Consider the following 21,789-nt stretch of genomic DNA (forward strand, 5'->3'; position numbering starts at 1 on the left):
TCACGATCTGTGCCATGGCCCGCCTCCCACTTCTATGCCAGAAATTGCAGCAGGTTACCCCAGGCTTTAATTTTTCTTCCTATCGCCAAAATAAAAGCCTGGGTTTCCGGGGCTAACAACTTATTAACACAATATTTCTTTTCCTTATTTCATCCATATCTTTTCTCTATTTCAAGTCTTCCTGTAACTGTAATCATGTTAGGCTACAATACAGTTTAGTATTCTGATTCCTGCCTCCAGACTTATTTATTCCACTCATCTCAAATGTATTTTCAAGTGTCAAATCAATTGTTAAAGTATAATAAAAACAGTTGGAAATACGGAAGGTATGAAGGTGAAACATAACAAGTAACACGCCCTGAGGGCGAGAAATGGCCGTCAGCTCACTGCTCAGTCAGCTGTGGCGATCCTCTCGCAGACTGTGTGTCTGTGTGTGCGCTGATAAATTGTGGGAGCCAATCAGCGACGTCACCAGTGACGTGCAGAGAATGTTAGAGAGGCAGGGGCTGAAATTTCTAAAAGGGCCTTTGGGTGAAAACATCGAAAATAGCTCCAAGCTCAACGCGTTGCGCTGCAACGCGTTGTGAGCTTGGAGGTTGGCTATTTTCGGTGCTTGATAACCCACTGAACTATGAATAATCAAGTCAATACGGGAGAAGCGGCATAACGGCATTGATTTCTACACAGAGAGGGGAATTCTTTCAACATGAGATGCTGCATTCAAGTTCAGGAGAGTTTGGACAAGGCATTTCTCTTGAATGCTGCCTTCAGGTATGGCATGGAAAGAGGGCATTTGTGTTTCTTTCACCATAGTAAAAACGGCACTCATGGTCTGGAGAGGGCACTTTTTACAGACTCATAAAAGGGCAGGTGCTCAAGCCCCCTTTGATGTGTGTGTGCACGTGCCTGGACATCACAGCGACGCCACACGGACGTGCAGTGTATTAGCATGACACCGGGACGTGACTCACGGTGGCAATCATAGATTATGTTTCACCTTACTGATAATATTGATAATGACAGATGTTGCATGTGTGCGTGTGCTATAGGCTTTAATTTGCTATCACGTCACAATAGTAATGTAATGTAACTTAAAGGCGAGAACCATATTGAACCATGTCATTAATACCTTTTTTTATTTTTTTATTTAGTGAAATTGCAAAGTACTTAGTACACCGTAATGATGTCAACGTTATATACTGTATTTTATTAATGACATAGTTAAATATTGAAAATGGGTGGTTCTCCCCTTTAATAAGGAGTCAGTACTGGGGCACCATGCAACTCTAGCGGCTGATAACACCAATTTAGCTGTTTCTCAGAAAGGGTTATCATACCAAAATATAATCTACAGATATAGAGCTTTTGAAAAATGCATAATAATTGATTATTTAACAGTGAATACTATGAACTCAGAATTACAATCTGCTATAAACATGGGTCAATAAACAGTTATATCAGTATGGCCGATGAAAAAAAATAGCTTTATTGTCCTACTGTAATGACAAGTGACAACATTTAAACCACAGTACATACCGTATATAATAGGCTATATTCTGGGAGATACATTATCCACAAATAGCAGATCTGCAAGCTCATAACACGTCCCATTGTGACTATTACTTTAATTTATGTATTCATGTATTTAAGGGACAGTACACATTAATAACCTGATCATCTAATCCAGGGGTTCTCAAACTTTTTAGGCTGTGACCCCCAAAATAATCATATTTGAACTGGGGACCCCCACTCTGACAAGCACTTGGAATTGTAGGTATTACTTTTAATGTGATTCGTTCCACAGATAATGCAAGGCGTTGTGAGCATGTAGATTGGCTATCCACGAGTTTCCAACGCCCCATAGTGCATTGCGCAGACGTCTGTACCGAGCTTCCGGCGCCGATTTACAAGCTCACAACGGGTTGCATCTGCGACGCGACGTGAGCTTGTATGTCTGCTGTTAAACCCGGAAGTTTGGTCCCGAAAGTCTCCAGTAAACTCCCGCGGAAACTTGTGGATAGCCTATTCACAATGTTCGCCTCTACTCAATATTTGACAGCTGTTTTTAAAACAGTTTTGAAAGTCATTAAATTGTCACTTTACAAAATGTGCAGATACTCTGTATACACTTAATGTGTGTTGTTTCTATCTGGGGACCCCACAAAATAATTTGGGGAGTCTGGGAACACCACTTTAAAGGAGCTATAGTCAACTTTTTCTTGAAAAAACGGACCCTAAAATAAAATGTTTCGAAAGTTTTTTATAAGAAAAAGATTACGCTTCATATATGTGTTTCTATTCAATCATGACCACAAAAAACGTAAAATAATGATAAAATAATCATTTGGCCATTATCAGGCCGACTTTGCTTACATCCCTTATCAATCCATATAAAAGAATAGAAGGATGTAAAGGAGGGATGTAAACAACGTTGGCCTGCCAACGGCCAAAATGATTATTTTATCATTATTTTAAGCTTTTTGTGATAATTTTTTAATAGAAACATATATGAAGCTTAATCTTTTTTATAAAATATTTTCGAAACATTATTTTTTATTTTAGCGTCCGTTTTTCAAGAAAAAGTTAACTGTAGCTCCTTTAAGTTTGAGAACCACTGATCATCATTACTTACACACCTCCTCCGCCAGGTGGCGAAGGTCAATAAGGCAACCGTTCCTTCCTTTGGAGCCTTCAATGCGCATGCGTGAGACACGTTAACCCGGAAGTAACAGCGTGTTGTGTGGTTTTCGCGTGATTCCTAAACCCACCAGGCTTGAGTTAAGACCCGCCTCGCGGAAACGCGAGGACTTCCAGGAGTGGCTGAAATCCCTGCCTGACACATGGAGGGTGGATAAAGTCAGAGGCGAGGCATGAAGACTTGTACTTGAGAAAAGCCTGCATTTGCACAATGCACAACTATTAATTTCTCACTACAGTGCTCAAAATAAACTGTGCTAAAAAAAACTTGAAACTGACTTAATTGTACTGTGCTTAAAGGTGCACTTGCAGTTTAAACACTACTCTTCAATAGTGTACAGTGTAAAGGGAAAAAAATTGTAACTTTGCTAAAGAGAAAAACGTACTGAGAAAGCTATTAATTTGTCACTACTGTGCTCAAAATAAAAACTCTTACTGATTATCAGTTAAATTGTTATGGTTTGGATATGGCTTTGGGCCATTATGCTGCGTGTATTATTGTAATGGATCAGTAGGTAGTAGGTACTTTGCACTTGAGCGAGCAGCACTAACGTTCATGGGCACTTTTATCGAGAGGAGGCGGGTCTTAACTCAATCCTGGTGGGTTTAGGAATCACGCGTGGTTTTCATGCAGATGTCATATGCGCGCAAGAGAAACAAAGAACTTGTTGGTAAATGTCTGATAAAGGCGGTAAAATGTGTCGAATAGAGTCCATACGGCTGTCGATAAAGGAACACCTGTCGTCGGTGGGAGAGGAGATATTGTGTGTTTTGGAAAAACAAAGTGGTGTTAGTTGTGTGAAGCTTGTCAGAGTGTTTGTCAGCGAGCGTCTCGGTTTGGCTGCAGAGTTCATGTTCAACCTCTTCCAGAGAGAGATAGAGACACTAGAAACTCTGCTGGAGAGACGAAACAAACTGCTGGACCTCGTTTTACAGCCACACGTCAAACTACACAGAACAGGTGGGTTAAAACTGCATTTTAAAATACTGGGGTAATAATAATTGGGTTTAGCAGCTAGAAGTGGCTAACTAAGCTATAGCTGAACGGTGTTGACCCTCAAAGCAATGCGCACGTTACCGCGCACACGCATGCCCATTCTCTAACTTTCGTGCGCACATAGACACCGGCGGTGTGACACCGCAGGGATGCATATAGGCAGTGAGTGATTGACAAACAGTCTCAGCGTTGAATTCAGATTATTATCAGGCATTGTCTCTGCTCAGCCATTCTCTATGGAGGAGCACTGGACGGACACATGCACACACACACACACACACACACACACACACACACACACACACACACACACACACACACACACACACACACACACACACACACACACACACACACACACACTACTCCCGCAACAGCGCAGCTGGACGGAGAAGCAACAACAGATGCTAAACAGATGTTAGGCTTTTATGTGTTTTGCCAAGTCCCGGAGAGAGAGAAAGATGCCCTGTGATTGTCCAGCACAGTCACTTTGATTGGCATTTATGCCGAATGCTCACCCTAAAACATTATTTATAAGATTGTGGTGGCTTGTGTGGGACAACCAAGGCATGGATGTGTTTGTATTGACAACTAGTAACACATTCATGAAAAATAAAATCACTTTCGACCACAATAAATAGTGTACAAGTGAGGCTTATAGGCTCCACTCTATGCTATGACAGCTGCTGGGTTCTGCTGGGGAATTCTGTACGACAGGGGCATTTCTGCCTAATAAACCCCATGGACAGTCTTTTGGGATCAATATAAGGAGTTGTCCTTTAAGAGCTTGGGGCGTGCAGTTTAAAAGCATGCACTATTATAATTTCACACACTAAAGGCCAGAGTGAAATATACCGTGGGTATCTTTTTTATCCCCAATATCCCGACACGTGAGTTTAAATGTAAAATTCATGTGAAACCGTAGTTGGTACGCCTGCACGCACACCGTCGTGTTGATGAGGCTAGAGAAACACTCTCTGTCTTCTCGTTCCTGAAGATCCTCCCAGGCAGACGCCGTCAGAACAGCTGGACCTGCTTCATCAAAACTCAAAAGATTTTCCATGTAATTTTCCATGTTATTGGCAGTGAATCCTACTTAGTTGATGTGACGTCCATTGCGCTTTACCAGAAACATTGCCAGCACATTCTGTGTTGTAGTAAGCTTGTTTTTTCTGCTGGTAAAACATTTTGTGCCAGGGAAAAAATAATAATAATAATAACCTTTTGAAAATAGCATATGTACTAGAGATGGTCCGATCAGGTTTTTTGGAACCGATCACCGATCACCTACGTTTGATCAACCGATACCGATCAATCACCGATCCGATCAAGTTGGGCAATATTATTATTTATTTATTAAAAAATAAAATAAAGAAAAAACGTTTTCCCATAAAGACATGGCATTATTGTCTGCCCTTCATTATTTTCAACGCAAAAAACAAACCATGTCACTCTCTTTCAATTATATACAATAACATTTCAGCTTACTTGGTTAATAGCATTTTTATTTAAAAGCAGAATCAATAATTGGACTAATAGGCCCTTAAGATTGTTTTTCTGTACAGTATGGTACACATTTGGGGTCCTTGCTCTTGGCATGAAAATGTTTGAGAACCACTGTTCAGTGGTGTAAAGTAACTAAGTAGATTTACTTATGTACGGTACTTAAGTACAATTTTGAGGCATTAGTACATTACTTGAGTATTTCTAATTTACATTACTTTTACTTCTTGTCCACTACATCTCGTATCCAAATATTGTACTTTTACTCCACTACATTAATTTGAAAACATTACTAGTTATTTGGTAAATATAAAGGATTATATTATAAAACACATACATAAACCACTTTAGCCCTATTTGAAAATAGCCAATCTGCAAGCTCACAACGCGTTGTGAGCTTGTATATCTGCTATTTTCAAACATTTTGTACTTTTACTTTTGGTACTTTATGTATATTTTGATGCCAATACTTTCATACTTTTACTCAAGTACATTTTGTATTCTGGACTGTAGGCCTATTACTTGTAACAGAGTATTTCTATATTACAGTATTGATACTTTTACTTAAGTAAGACATGTGAGTAATTTTTCCACCACTGCCACACTGTTTCAATGTCAATATTATAGACGACAACGTTTGACTGACGTTTTTATAGACCTGTTTGCTTGCTTCTCTCTCAAAAAAAGGCAACCCATTAGCTCATGTGTGCGGCTATGCTAGCTCAGATGGAATTAATCGTTTATACTCTAAAAGGGAACAAAAAATGTTATCATTAGATTGACAACAAGTGTTGTCCATAACTGCTCCCATCGACTACTTTGTTTGGAATTATGGTGTTTGGAACTAGGTTTAACAACAACGTGACTAGTCGTGAGTTCTCCCTCACGCACACACACACACACACACACACACACACACACACACACACACACACACACACACACACACACACACACACACACACACACACACACACACACAGAGAGAGAGTGAAGTGGAGCGAGGAGCAGCGCGACCATAACAAACCCTTGCCTTGCGCATGTATAACAAGTCATTGATCGGATCGGTGAATTTACCTTTTGATCTAAACCACCGATTATCGCCGATCACGCTTTGATTGGCCCGATCCGATCCATTGCCGATTGATCGGAAACATCACTAATATGTACACAACAAGAAGTACATAACAATTATTTTTATGCTATGACAGCTGCTGGGTTCTGCTGGGGAATTCTGTACAACAGGGGCATTTCTGCCTAATAGACCCCATGGACAGTCTTTTGGGATCAATATAAGTAGGGTTAGGGCAAAGATATTTAATTAATGAAGATAGCTCATCCTCATTGGATCCACTAGAGTGCGACACACAAAGCCTACAAATAGACTCCTAAGTGGGCGCCGGCTCTGACGGCAAATCTCGCGCACGTCCTGTTTACTGGTGCTATAGATCCTGTGAGAGTGTGTTCCTGGGACACTGTGGGACAGCTAAAGAGCAATAATAAAGCTGATTTTCTCAGTTGTTGTGTCGCTGAAAAAAGCCACTTTAGTATGACAATTTTGTTAATATTGTGTGGCTTGTGATGATCTGGTCCAATATTTAGTTCAGTGACTATAGATTCTGAACTATTATTTTGCGCTGTGTTCACGTTAGCTCTCCCATTGTAAATGAATAGACTCCAAACATGCTTCTGCCTCCTAAAAAGGTATCTACCTACGTCACACAGAAACAGGAAGTACGGGTCTTTTGCACCCTCTTGCTATCGCCCTCTTGGGTTAGGGTTAGCCTAGCTCTGGTCCATCGCTTTCACCTCCCGCATTGCTCCCGGTGAAGCTCTGACAGACCCGTCGGGAAACGCATGGACTCGAGATTGTCGGCCCCGCCGAGCGCTCAATACTAGTGAAAATAAACAAAACCGTTTCACTACTCACCAAACCAAAGGTAGTTTTCCGTTGTTGAAAGTCTATTCTCCGCGGTGGTAAACCTCTCAGCACCCCACCTACTCTGTAAAATACATTATTTTTGTCATGAAATAAAACGCACACACCTCAGGCCACCTAGCGGCCACCGCAGATACAATGGTTCACAACCCGGAAATAAGCGGCGGTCGAGTTGGATGCACTTTATTTCATGCCAAAAATAATGTATTTTACAGAGTAGGTGGGGTGCTGAGGGGTTCACCACCGCGGAGAATAGACTTTCAACAGCGCAAAACGACCTTTGGTTTGGTGAGTAGTGAAACGGTTTTGTTTATTTTCACTAGTATTGAGCGCTCAGTGGGGCCGACAATCTCGAGTCCATGCGTTTCCCGACGGGTCTGTCAGAGCTTCACCGGGAGCAATGCGGGAGGTGAAAGCGATGGACCAGAGCTAGGGTTAGCCTAGAAGTGATTTAGGGCAGAGTTGTCCTTTAAGAGCTTGGGGTGTGCAGTTTAAAAGCATGCACTATTATAATTTCATACATTAAAGGCCAGAGTGAAATATACTGTGGGTATTCTTTTCCCCCTTTTTTTTGAGTGAGGTGGAAACTCTTCAATATTATAAGCACAAATAGATGGTAGTTTTGACAGTGTATAGTGTGTAAATAATTAAAAAGCTAACACAGCATACATTTATAACATTGAAATGTTGATGTTTTTGTTCATAATTACAGATGATGTTGATCATAGATTTGAGTGCCAGTTTATACAATTCAATTCTCAATGAGAAGATAAATAACTATCTATTATGTTATTAATTATATAAAATAATAATTCTATTTCTTCCCAATCCTTGACTTGGATAACAAGTCTGTTCTACTTCAACAATTAAGTATAGTTAAGCAAGCATTTTGGCATTATTATGGCAATATTATAGCACGATATATTACTTATTGTTCCCCACACATTTGTAATTTTCACTCAGAATGCTACGTACATTCTTGTGTCTTTCCTAGGGATGGGTATCGTCTGTGATACTTTTAATGGTATCGATTGCATGACGTCAATACTATCGGGTATCGGTTCACGTAAAAACGAACGATACCTTGTTTCGATACTCTGGAACGCACCCCTGGCCGGTCGCATCTGTAACAGTTGGGCTACTGAGAGTTTAATGACTGCTTTAGTAGGCTACACTCGTTACTGTGGAAAATAGCCGACAATAGCCTATAACGTTTATTATTATGATGATTATCCAACGTCTATACTCTCCGCTCCGCCACACTGTGTGATCATCATCATCAGTAGAGCAGTTAAATTTAAATAAAAAGTATCGAAAATGGTATCGAAAAGGTATTGATTCCCAGGTATTGAAAAAGGTATCGATTCAAAGGTGAACGATACCCATCCCTAGTCTTTCCCAGTAGTGGCAGTCTTCTGGGAAACTCCATGCTGCCGCACTTTATTTGTGGTGACTGATGGCATGAATGACAAACCCACAGAACTGCTTCTCTAACACCGCCTATATATATCATGCATCACTACTTCTTAAGCGTTTTTATTTTTTATTTTTATTTTGCGTTTTCTTTGAAGACCATTCTATTTGTGCACAAACTAGACGTGATCCAAACAAGCACACAGACTCCAAACAGTCGAGTTAAGATTCAGGACAGGACAAAATACACATTTCTCAGATATCAACACGGGCACTCACTTTTCTGCTATTCTAAATTATATACAGTATAAGAGTTACGCTAATTTTACATCTCTCCTCCTGTCTGTGTGTACAGAGCTTCCCCCTGAACAGGAGAAGAGCCCCAGTTTGGTCAGGGATCAGGAAACACAACCTCCACAACATGTGGAGAGGAGCTCCAGTCTGGTCCAGGAGGAGCCACCACCTCCACAGATCAAAGAGGAACCTGTCACGCTGCCTTGTCAGAATGCCTTCATCGTTATCCCCAATATCCCGACACGTGAGTTTGAATGTAAAATTCATGTGAAACTGCAGCTGGTACGCCTGCACGCACACTGTCGTGTTGATGAGGCTAGAGAAGCACTCTCGGTCTTCTCGTGAAACTGCACGCACACCGTCGTGTTGATGAGGCTAGAGAAGCACTCTCGGTCTTCTCGTGAAACTGCAGCTGGTACGCCTGCACGCACACCGTCGTGTTGACGCGGCTAGAGAAACACTCGGTCTTCTCGTTCCTGAACATCCTCCCAGGCAGACGCCGTCAGAACAGAGCTCCAACAGATTTTCAGCTCCTGGAACTCCTCCGCAGCCAGGGAACAGTCACAGTCATCCCTTAAAAAAAGCTTGGTTATTTTCATATGGTAGGACTTTTAACAGATCAGAAGTCTACATTTGTATCAATCATGACAATTACCTTTCCAGAACGCCCTGGAAGTGGCTCAACAGGAACTGGATTGCTACAGCTCCATAGTCGACAAGCCCCTCCGCCGTCTCTGGCCAGGCGTTGTGGTTGAAAACCCTGTAGCACTTGCTGCTGGGTCGGTGGCATGTTCCTCCTGACCTAAATAAGCAGTAAAGATTGTGTCAAATATTTTCTATAAAGGTGTCTCCACACCAAGCAGCCGACTTCCAATGGCTCCAAACTGCCAGTCTGTTGTAGTCTGTTGGCATTAGTTGGCAAACTTGGCATTTAAAAGTCAGGCAACTAACATTGCATTCAGATTGTTGGCAGACGCTGGTTTGACACAAATTGACAGTGTGTTGCTAGGTCTCAAGGGGAGCACACACTGAACACGGACGGCTGCGCAGCGCCGTGTTGTGGTATCGACGCACGTTAAGTGCCGCGTGGTAACCCCAACTGGATATGGCGCGCTGCCACACAGCACATCCATTTCCCCCGGTGGGGAGAAGCATCTGACGCCGCCAGTGTGGGTTAGTTCATTGAAAATAACGGGGCCGTATTTTTTGACGCGCCGCCTCCGCATCTAGTGTGTGTTCCCCTTAATCATTATAAGCGACTTTGATCTTGTTTTCCTATAATGTTGCTGGTTGTGGGTTGCTTTTGTTTGGGCTTGTGTGTTTTTAGTAGGGGTGGGCAATATAATCGATATGGCAATATATTGCGATAGTTTATTTGCCATCGATACTTCAGGCAGTTGTATTTTGGCATTATTATGGCAATATTATAGCACAATATATTACTTATTGTTCCCCACATATTTGTAATTTTAAAAATTCATGTGAAACTGCAGCTGGTACGCCAGCACGCACACCGTCGTGTTTACGAGGCTAGAGAAACACTCTCGGTCTTCTCGTGAAACTGCAGTTGGTACGCCTGCACACTCGGCTGGCTACATTTTTGACCCAGCTGGACATTGTGTAGACTAGTGTAACACCCTGTAAGCCCATGCTGCCTTTCCTGGTGGACGATCGTTTTGCCACACTGAAGCACCTTCTGTAAAATATGGTTCTCTTTAGAGGGTTGTTGAAATGGCAAAGATGCCTCTCTTGTTTGCAAACAGACTCTGACGGTTGAGAGTCAGGAAGAAGGTTTCCTGAGTGATGGTTAGAATTGTGTCCAATGAATTCATTGTCTACGCTGTGATAAAGCTGCTTGCTTGGTTCCCTGATTTCACAGCTCTGGTCATATAGCACAGTGGTTCTCAACCTGTGGGTTGGGACCACCCAGGGGGGGTCGCCAAATTATTTTCAGTGGTCCTCAGATGTTTAGCTAAATGTTAACATTGTTTTCTCACTCAACAGTAAACAAACCGACATAAAGTTTAAGTGTATAGAGGGTATACTATCTGCACATTTCTAAAGTGACAATCTGAGGACTTTTTAATACCTCTAAAATGACAAATTAATCATTGGCCAAATTGTCAAATATTAGAGGCATTAATTGTGAAAATAGCAGATCTACATGCCTACAATGTGAGGCGTTGTGAGCATGTAGATCTGCTATTTTCACAATAGAAACCGTGTTGTACAAAATGTAATGCCTCAACTTATAGTGCTCATCAGAGTGGGAGGGGGTCCCCAGTTAAAATATGATTATTCTGGGGTCGCACTTTAACCACAGTCGACCGGGCTCACAGTAGCGAGTCGCCACACTGGCAGTTTGTCGTTGTGTCAGATATACTTCATGTAGGATTACCTTTGAAATGTTGCATTCAGAGTTCCAGGAGCCTGATGTGAAAGTTTAAGTTAAATGCATATGTTTTACTACTGTCTCAGTTGGTCTAGGGTAAGATGTGTTTTACAGTGTTTTTGTACAGGGTTTTTGTTTAGTTACTGTAGCAGCATTTGGGATCGGGAGTATAAATACATTGTTGATCGGATCCCAAAAAAACCTGCTCAGAGCTGATGTAATTGTACAATTAATGGTTTTCCATCATCTTGAATATCTTTCATCTAGACGTCCTGCACCGTCCTGTGTGCAAAGAGGACAGTTCCCCTGAAAAGCTGGGGAGGAGCCCCAATCTGTTCCAGGAGGAACCGGAGTCTCCACAGATAAAGGAGGAGGAGCAGGAGGAGCTACTCCAGAGACCCGTGGATGCGGATGGACCAACTCTTCCATCCCATGGTATGTACTGTGAATAATGTGTGTTGTTCTCCAGCTCCCTGATTGGAGGGGAACTCTCCACTAACTGTAGACCAATCAGAACACTGCTCCTGTTTGACCTTATAGCAGGGGTAGGCAAGGTAAGCTTGGGGTGCCTACATTTTGCACACATGGAGGATGTCAGAGGGTAGGTGTCATTTGTATCTTGGATAGTTTACTCAGTATAGTTAATAAGTTACCCAGGGGTTGACACTAAGACCTCATTGGCTGTACTTGCCCGTCGGGCAAGTACAGGTCATGCCCACTTGCCCGAACTCGTCCATTATAAAATGATGGGTAAAATTTGAATTACTTCTTTCTTCTTTTTTTTTGCTTTCTGGGGCTGTGCAATAAAAAATGGGTTATATATAAGTGTAGTGACATTAAAAACAGCACATTATAGGTAAACATTAACAGTCTTCTTATTTTACATTCCACAGACCATAAGACAGCTCTGTCCACATTCAGGTGTTTAGACTGCTATCTGGTGTTGGTTTTATAGATGGTTGTTGCGTTCCCTCTCAAATGAGCGCTTGCCCGGTCGGGCAACCTGAAAGCAAACTTCACCTGCCCTAGAGTTTTATTTACTTGCCGGCGGCAGGTGGGCAAGCCTTAGTGTCAATGCCTGTTACCGTAGGTTAGTTTTGGTATTTCTTATTTAGGTAAGTGTTACGTTATTCTTTTATAATTACTGGCCCTGCCTATCCTTCCTCTGCCTGGTCATTATTCCTGAAGTCATTCATTCAGTCATTCCTTCATTATTCATTCATCCAATGTTAAAACCACGTAATGTACATACATTAATTGTCTTTGCACAATAAAACCGTGTTTTGTTCCATGTGCCCTAGACTCTTAGCAAGGTCGTAACAATACCTAAATATATGTAATTGTACAATTAATGGGTTTTCCCTCATCTTGTATCTTTCACTGTAGACGTCCTGCACCATCCTGTGTGCAAAGAGGACAGTTCCCCTGAAAAGCTGGAGAGGAGCCCCAGTCTGGTCCAGGAGGAACCAGAGTCTCCACAGATAAAGGAGGAGCAGGAGGAGCTACTACCGAGACCAGTGGAGGCTGATGTACCAACGATGACATTACCAGACACTATGAGTGAAGACGAAGACAACGAAGAGACGGAGCCGTTAGCCAGCATCTCGCCTGAACACGTGACGACACAAGCTGACGTAGAGGACTATGGAACATCACAACCAACTAGTAGAGACGATGAGAATGGAGGGACAGAGGAGCCTGTAGCCAGCACCTCGACCGAACATGTGACAACACAAGCTGACGTAGAGGACTGTGTGACATCACAACCAACTAGTGGAGACGATGAACATGGAGGGACAGAGCCGGTAGCCAGCACCTCGACCGAACACGCGAAAACACAAGCTGATGTAGAGGACTTTCAAAAACACACAAAGACTCGCACTGGGGAAACCCCATTGGTTTGTTCAATTTGCGGCAAAGGATTTAGTCGAAAGGTCAATCTGAAAAAACACATTAAGACTCATTTAGGGAAAAGACCCTTTAGTTGTACAGTTTGTGGCAAATGCTTTACTCGCAGGTACCATCTGAAAAGACACATGGCAAGTCATGTGGGGGAAAGAACATCTGAAGTGACGATGACGACTCACACAGAGGAAAGGCCTTTCACTGGTTCAGGATGTGGGGAAACGTCTCATCTGAAAAAACACATGGAGACTCGTACTGGGGAGAGCCCGTTTGTTTGTTCAATTTGTGGCGAAGGATGCTCAATTTGTCCCGAAGGATGTAGTCTAATGGCTCACCTGAAAGAACACATGCAGACTCATTTAGGGGAAAGACCCTTTATGTGTTCTGTGTGTGGCAAATGCTTTACTCGCAGGTTTCATCTGAAAAGACACGCAGAAAGTCACAAGGGAATAAGAACATCTGAAGTGATGAGGACTCGTAGTCAAATGGATAATCTGAAAAGACACGTGTGCCATATAGGGGAAAGACCATTTAGGTGTGCAATTTGTGGCAAATACTTTACTCGCAGGTTTCATCTGAAACGACACATGGAAAGTCATAAGGGGCAAAGAACATCTGAAGTGATGAAGAATATGAGTGAAGACCATAAATCCGGAGAGACAGAGCCTGTAGCCAGCACTTCAGCTGAACTCATGAAAACACAAGCTGATGTAGAGGACTGTGGAACGTCACAGCCAACTAGTGAAAACAGTGAAAACAGAGAGACCGATCCTATCGCCAGTACTTCAACTGAACATGTGAAAACACAAGCTGAGAACTTTCGAACATCACAGTCAACTAGTGATGATGATCAACTCCTCTCTTCACACTGTTCTGAATCTGATAGTGAAGCCAGTGATGAGTGGGAGCCTGGAGAAGAGCAGTCGGCTGTAAAGAAACTGAAATCACACAAGACACAAAATGTTGAAGGAGAAAGACTGTCTCGGGACCCAACCTCATCAAAACAAACTCACTCCACATCGAGTCACACAGGGAAGAAAAGCTATACTTGTTTAGTTTGTGGTAAAAGCTGCGGTAATAAGAGTCATCTAGAAGCCCACGTGAGGACCCATACAGGGGAAAAGCCCTTTACGTGTAATGTTTGTGGCAAAGGCTTTGTCCGAAAGGATGTTCTTAAAATACACATGAGAAATCATACCAGGGACCTAACCTCATCAAAACAAACTCACTCCACATCGATTCACACAGGGACGAAAAGCTATACTTGTTTAGTTTGTGGTAAAATCTGGGGTAATAAGAGTCATCTAGAAGCCCATGTGAGGACCCATACAGGGGAAAAGCCCTTTACGTGTAATGTTTGTGGCAAAGGCTTTGTTCGAAAGGATGTTCTTAAACTACACATGAGGACTCATACCGGGGAGAAGCCATTTGCTTGTACATTTTGTGGCAAAATGTTTAGTCTTATGGGAAATCTGAAGACGCATACAATGATTCACACAGGGGAAAGACCCTTAACTTGTGCAGCTTGTGGCAAATCCTTCATTTACAAACATGATCTAAATAGACACATGCGGATGCATGCCGGAGAAAAGCCCTGTACTTGTACAACATGTGGCAAAGGCTGTAGTACAACGAGTCATCTAAAAGTACACATGAGAATCCACACAGGGGAAAAAACATTTACTTGTGGAATTTGTGGCAAAGGTTGTAATGACCTAAAGTCGCACATGAGAACACATACGGGGGAAAAGCCCTTTACGTGTAGAGTTTGTGGGAAAAGCTTTAGTCAAAGTGGTTCGTTAAAATCCCACATGATGACTCATACGGGCGAAAAACCCTACACTTGCAGCGTTTGTGGCAAAGGCTGCAGCAGTCTAAGAAAGCACATGATGACCCATACGGGACTAAAGCCCCTCACTTGTTCAGTTTGTGGCCAAGGATGTAGAGAAATGTATCATCTGAAAAAACACATGGAGACTCATACTGGGGAAGCCCCATTTGTTTGTTCAATTTGTGGCGAAGGATGTTCAATTTGTACCGAAGGATGTAGTCGAATGGTTCATCTGAAAAGACACATGAAGATTCATTTAGGGAAAGACGCTTTTAGAGTAAAGTTTGTGTGAAAAATGGTTTACTCAACAGGTACCATTTGAAAAGACCCATAGACGTCATTATGGAGGAAAGAAATGTGATGGGATTCAGATGTGAAAGAAGCTGTTAGGCGAACAGTAAACCCATTTTCAGAAGTCATCTTAAAAGGACACTGGCATAGAGCCTGTGGTTATGCAGAGGTATCGCTCAATATGACAGTTTAAACTTGAAACAATAAATGCAATTCATTTCTCTGTTGATTTTATTATATTCTTTTAAATAAGTGCTTGTGAGTTTTAGTTTATTTTGTTTAATTGTCTTTTTTTTTATTGATTTCCATCTTGTATTATTTTCAGCAGCTCACAAGTTATGAGAATTAATGTCTGTCCACAATATATTTGTTAGGATTTCGAAAGACGTTCTTATTTTATGTATTTGTAAATGTTGCAATAAAGTGCCGACAAGCTTCCTGGTTTCTGTAGCTGTTCACTGTTTGTTGACATGTGTTGAAAGGAAAGAAAGTGAGTCTAGCCAGACAAGGCAAGGCCGGTGCATCTCAGGAGCAGTGCAACAGCAGTTTTAGAAGAAGAATTCAAGTTTTTAAGAAGGTACTGGTACAAGGAGTGGCTGACATTTTGATGAGAGGAAGCTGCCAGCACTTTAAAGGAGTAGTTCGGTGCCATGGCATTGGTCCGAAGGTTCATTAGTCCGAAGGTTCATTAGTCCGAATTTGTTAAGAATACTATGCCTAACTCTAACCCTAACCTTTACCTCAGTAACCCTAACTAAATTCGGACAAACGTACCTTCGGACTTATGGGCAGTCCCCAGTAGTTCACCCCCAAAATGACCTTTTTTTATGGTTTTGCAGCATTCCTAAGACATGAATTGGATTACAATAAATGTACCCCATTGATTTTTGGGTCCCCATCCGGAATCAATGGGGGTACATTTACTATAATCCAATCTGTGTCTTAGGAATGCGACAAATACAAAAAGAAAATATTACTGAACTCAAGTATCCATAGTGTGACTAATCAATAGAAAAAAAGTCATTTTGGGGGTGAACTACTCCTTTAATAAAGACTTTAACACTGCTTGTAATTTTAGTATTTATTTAATTTGACCAACCTGAAGGTAGAATCCATTTTGTCCATTGGTGTGCATTAGATACTGTCCATCATGCAAGGCCTTGATGTCTCCATTTGGCCGACTCAAAAACTCAGACTAGGGCTGTCACAACTATTACATAATCGTCTAATCGCAATTATCTGACATAATTGCGATTCTTTATTCTTCATAATCGTTTCCATGTTGAAAAGTGTTAATATATTTAAAAAAAAAAAGGAAAAAATAGTGGAAATAGCAGATCTACAAGCTCACAACGTGTCGCATCGCGGCACGTTGTGAGCTTGTAGATCGGTTAATTCCACTATCGATGTTCTTTTTTAAGTATAAAGTTGTCAAATATGTGAGTAATTTCTTTGTATATTTAGGTTATGTGTCATATCTACCATGTGCAAATTAAAATCCTAAAAGCCAAACAGAAATGTAATTGTCAACTAAAAAAAACACTTAAATTGTTAATCGCAATTATTTGTGTGACAATCGTCATGTAAAATGTCATAATCGTGACAGCTTTAAGTCAGACAGAGATGTGGATGTGGAACTCTTGAAGGGGCACTCGATCTCTAGGAGCTGTGTTGCAATCAAGAATCCCATCTGGGCTTGTTGCTCCCAAACCAAGGATGGTCAGGGTGCACAACCAGGCCTCTCTTTTTTTTTATTTAAGCATATGTACAAAGTTTTACTTTAGAAACAATAAACATCTGGCACGAAGATAAATATATCGGGTTACAACAATGAACATCTGGCACAAAAATATATCCGGTTACAAAATTTACAAACATTAGGCTTTAACAAAAAATATAAAAACTGGGTACAAGCTCAGAGGTAAGCTTGTACATCTGCTAATTTGGAAAAGTCTTATTTTATTTTTTATTTTATTTTACAAGCGAACACCTGTAACCCAAATTTTGCCGCCAGGGGGTCCCTGGATCTAAATATTTTGAGATGGGGGTCGGCGGCCAAACATCAACCTGAGGGTCCTTCACACGAAACGCTCGAGCACCACTAACACAGAAACATAAACCTTGGATTTTACATAATTCAAAGACTTTTCACGATTTCTCAAAAATAGCAAATATGCAAGCTAACATCTGTAGATTTTAAGCACAAAACCGTGCATTCCCAGTCCAATTAGGTCAAACCCTCCCCTAGAGAGAACAAAAACGTGCTTTAGAAGCCCTTAAAAAAACAACCTGATGCGTTTGTTAAACCCTCTCCCTCTAGAAAGAACAAAAATGTGCTTTAGGAGCCCTTAAAAAACAACCTGACATAAGTACAGAAGTGTGCAAATCTTTAAACATGTCCAACAACAAACATGTCTAACAAAAATAAAAATAAAAGATTACTCACGCGGCACGCCTTGGAGACCCGAGCCCAACACCCTTGTATCCGTCGCATTCCCAAGACAAACATCATAGTAAATTAAACCCCATAGACTCCGGACGGGGACCCAAAAAGGGTCCCCATCCGGAATCAGCGGAATCCACACAACATTTCTGACTCCAGAATGCGACAAAAACCCAAAAATATATTGAACTCAAGTCTCCACGGTGTGAGCAATAAATAGAAAAATGGCTTTTTGGGGTGAACTTGAACCTTTAAGGTTCAAGTTCTTTTAGCAACCCAATGCCAAGAGGAAATCGACGAGACGATAATCATTAATTTTCCTAAAAAAAAGCTTCCCCTCCTTTAGCTTTTTGAACGCCTCTGTAATTTGGTCATTCTCATCAATTTCCTCTTGGCATTGGGCTGCAAACTCAGACAGTTTGCTCCCAACGGGACGGCGACGTAGGACCTCCTGGTAGGCTGCAGGGTCACCAATAGCCAATTCGGCTATTGGTGCCAGACCAACAAAGGTGTTACGGTCCACACCCACCATTGCGAGGGCGGCAACCATGGATCCCCTCTTCCAGTACGCTTTCAGGACCCGCTCGTACCTGGCAATCACCTCGTCCAGGTCACAGGCTCTGGTGCGCGTTGTGGCCGTCTTCTTTCCCTTCCTTTCCTTCTTCTTATGTCCTGAGCTTCTTATGTCCAGCCCCTCTTTGACTACGGAGTCCACGTATGGTATCGTGACGCACCACAAGCCCTGAAAACTAAACTCCAAACAGCCCAAAATAAACTAATTAGGGTCCTGCTTATCCTTCCCTATCAGACTCACCTCACCGCTACTCACCAGTTAAGAGTGGGGTGGCTCAGAGTAGATGACAGAGTACAGCAACTTGCAATGGGCCTGGTGTACAAGATACACTACACCACTATGATACCCAAGTACCTTTCAAAATACTTTATAAACATTAAGGATGTCCATAATTACAACACCAGAGGCAGCGCCACAGATCACTTTCAACCCAGAGTCAAAACCAACAAAGGGTCAAACTCTTTTTTCTGCTATACCACCAAAATGTGGAAAGCCTTACCGAAGGCCATAAAGGAGTGTGGATCACTAGCATCCGTTAAAATTGCCCTGAAAAACCACTTACAGGCAGCAGCCGTTCGCAACTGGTAAAAAATGAACCTAGCCCAACCCTACCCTCCCCTGCCCCTTCTTTGTATATACTGTTTGTTTTAGACTTACTGTCTTTTTTTTTTGTTTTTCTTTACATATCTACTGCATAGTACTGTGTTCTATTTGTCTGTCATTCAATGTTATATGAGATACTTCAATGGTTTCCAGTGGAAATAAGCTTAGTCTTTTCATGGATCTCCTTTTAGTAGACCTTGTACCAGTGAACTGTACCGTCATGAAACTGTACCTTTTCCTATGCAAACTTCTAATAAAGTCTTCAATCAATCAATCAAAGCTACTGCTGGAGACACTGGAGGTGGAGACACTGGAGGTGGAGTCACTGGAGGTAGAGTCCTTGGAGGTGGAGCTAGGGGCCAAGTAGTCCTCGTCCTCCACCGAGGACAGCTCTTCTTCTTGGCTGTGTGTTTGGTTAAGGCTTCAGGCTTTCTCTTCCTCGATGAGGCCACCTGAGAGGAACCTGCAGAAGGGGCCTCTCCTCTCCGCAACATGCCCTCTGCTTTCCAGAAGCACAATTACATTGGCCTCATTGTCTTTTCCGTGTTTTGTTGCTGCATTGCCAGTGAAGGTTTAAACATTTCTGTGGATCTGTGGTTTGTCTTTTGGGGGCTCGTTTTGCTGTGCTGGCTGTTAGACACAGCTTCCTAGCATCATGCCACAGTTGGGAAGCACTTTGTGTTTTGGTTTCTTCCATCAGTGTAGCTTCTTGTATGGGAGATAATTTGATGTAGGTGTCATAAAAGATCCTGCATTTCCGACGGGTGAGTGCAGTGCTACTGTGTTCAGGTCTGAATCATGTAGGCTTGGGCTTTCCTGGGCCTGCCTTACATCTGCTCTGTAACAGAGCTGAAGAAGACCATCTGTCTGGAGCTGAAATAGTGGGGCCATTACTGAGGACGTGTTGATGAGGCTTATGAATTCTGCATGGTCCCTAAAAAGTTTGTTGGGTGGAGGGGAATCTTGACTGTGGTGTTGATGGGCCTGCATAAGTGTGTTGGGGTCTGTGGTGTTTGAAATGTATGTGGGTTAACCTGGCCCTGCTATGCAGGAACAGCCTGCTGTTTGAATTTTGCCTGTTTGATTGATTAATTAATATTTTATTAGACAAAAATGAAAGACAGTACAAGTAGTCAATGCAACAATATGCCGTACAGTACAAGTAAAAGGAACACCCCAAAATAAGTAATTTACCCCATACCTTAAGTTATCTGGCTGGGTTCTACGTCTGCTTTCAAATAAACAAGGTAGTTTGCAACTTCTTAAAGCAATACTTTGCCGACCTTGTTGCTGTGGAGGTACTGGTAAGCCTCTGAACTTTCATGTCATTCATGGCTTTACCGTCGCTGGCTGTAGACTCCACAAAGTAGGCTACTTGAAACTAGACCAGGTCAACCTGGTTGTGCCAGACCCCCTGTCTGTCATCATCATTTATGACATCATGCCTTTTGTAGGCATGTCATCATCATGTCATCATCATATATACCCTTTATATAGAAAACCCGGACAGACCGACATTTGCTTATGTAGGCCTACCCATTTCATGGGTCTGGCAAATATTACTGTACGTGATACGAAGCCACTTTTTAACATTGTCTTCACAATTGTCAAGTAAAGTAGGCAATAATAGACTAATAGCACATTTTTTTATTTGACTAAGGTTGTGTCTGTCCAAAATACCAGACCAAAAGAGTTTGGTCGCCCCATCTCTTGAACATAGAATGAAGTGCTGGTGGTAAACGTGAAACAATTCATCCATAACATCATCATGAGAGGTGTTCCACATTGTAAAGTCATTTCGAGTTTGTTTCACTGGTTATTTACCAACATTATTATTATTGTTACGGTCGGAACGCCTAGAACAGCTGACTGGCAATGTCAGGAGGGATTACGTCACACTCGGCTCGGCTTGTGACGCAGCTGCTAAACCGGAACTGGCGCACACCTATTTTCTGCAATGCACAACGGGATGTGGGAAACTTGTGGATATGTGAAAATGCCCTTAGAATAACCCCAAATAATTTGCTCTGTTGTTTTTCTAAGTTATGGGTAGCCTATGCCTTGTGTTAGCCTGGTAAAAAAAAACAGACCGCACAACACCACCCCGTGGCGGTGGTGGTAAAAGTCTGTGAAAGAAGCCCTGTGTACCATGAAGGGCATGCATATTAAAACCACTTTGAACCACATGCTATAATATCTTTCACAGTTTTATACTGTGAAAGTCTGATGCACTCACACATTTCCTTAAGACTATATTAGCCAGATATGTGCACTGTTTAGCTTCCACAATAAATTCCTCTACGTCTGATGTTTGATGATGTACAATCCGGACTCTTTCCACCCCCTGGCTATATCTTCTAGTCCGTCTATACCAGGGGTGGGCAACTTTGATGATGGAGAGGGCCACTATATTCCCACACTCAGTCTAGAGGGCCACAATGCATATAGGCCTACATAGCAAAAATAGACGATCTACAAGCTCAAAATGCGTCGCACTTTGAGCTTGTAGATCTGCTATTTTTGCTATTTTTGATTTGGAATCCTGAAAACTAACTTTTCTTTTTTTTTTTTAAATGCATTTATATGTTCTTATGTTAACTTTATGAACTTAAATACAAATACATTGGACATAAACAATACAATAATATTTTAAAACTTGAAATCCTGAAAACTAACTTTTTTTTAATGCATTTATATGTTCTTATGTTAACTTTATGTACTTAAATACAAATACATTGGACATAAACAATACAATAATATTTTAAAACTTGTCATTAAGCTATACTAATATAGACTGAAGTAATTAAAGCGGGTAATTTTTCCATGTTTGGAATTGTAACGGCTGAAATCAATAATATATCAGTACTCCAATATCAACATGCATAAAGTGAAGGTGGGGGCCGCATG

Source organism: Nannobrachium achirus, assembly GCF_963921795.1.
Source record: "Nannobrachium achirus genome assembly, chromosome: 5".
Taxonomy (NCBI): Eukaryota; Metazoa; Chordata; class Actinopteri; order Myctophiformes; family Myctophidae; genus Nannobrachium; species Nannobrachium achirus.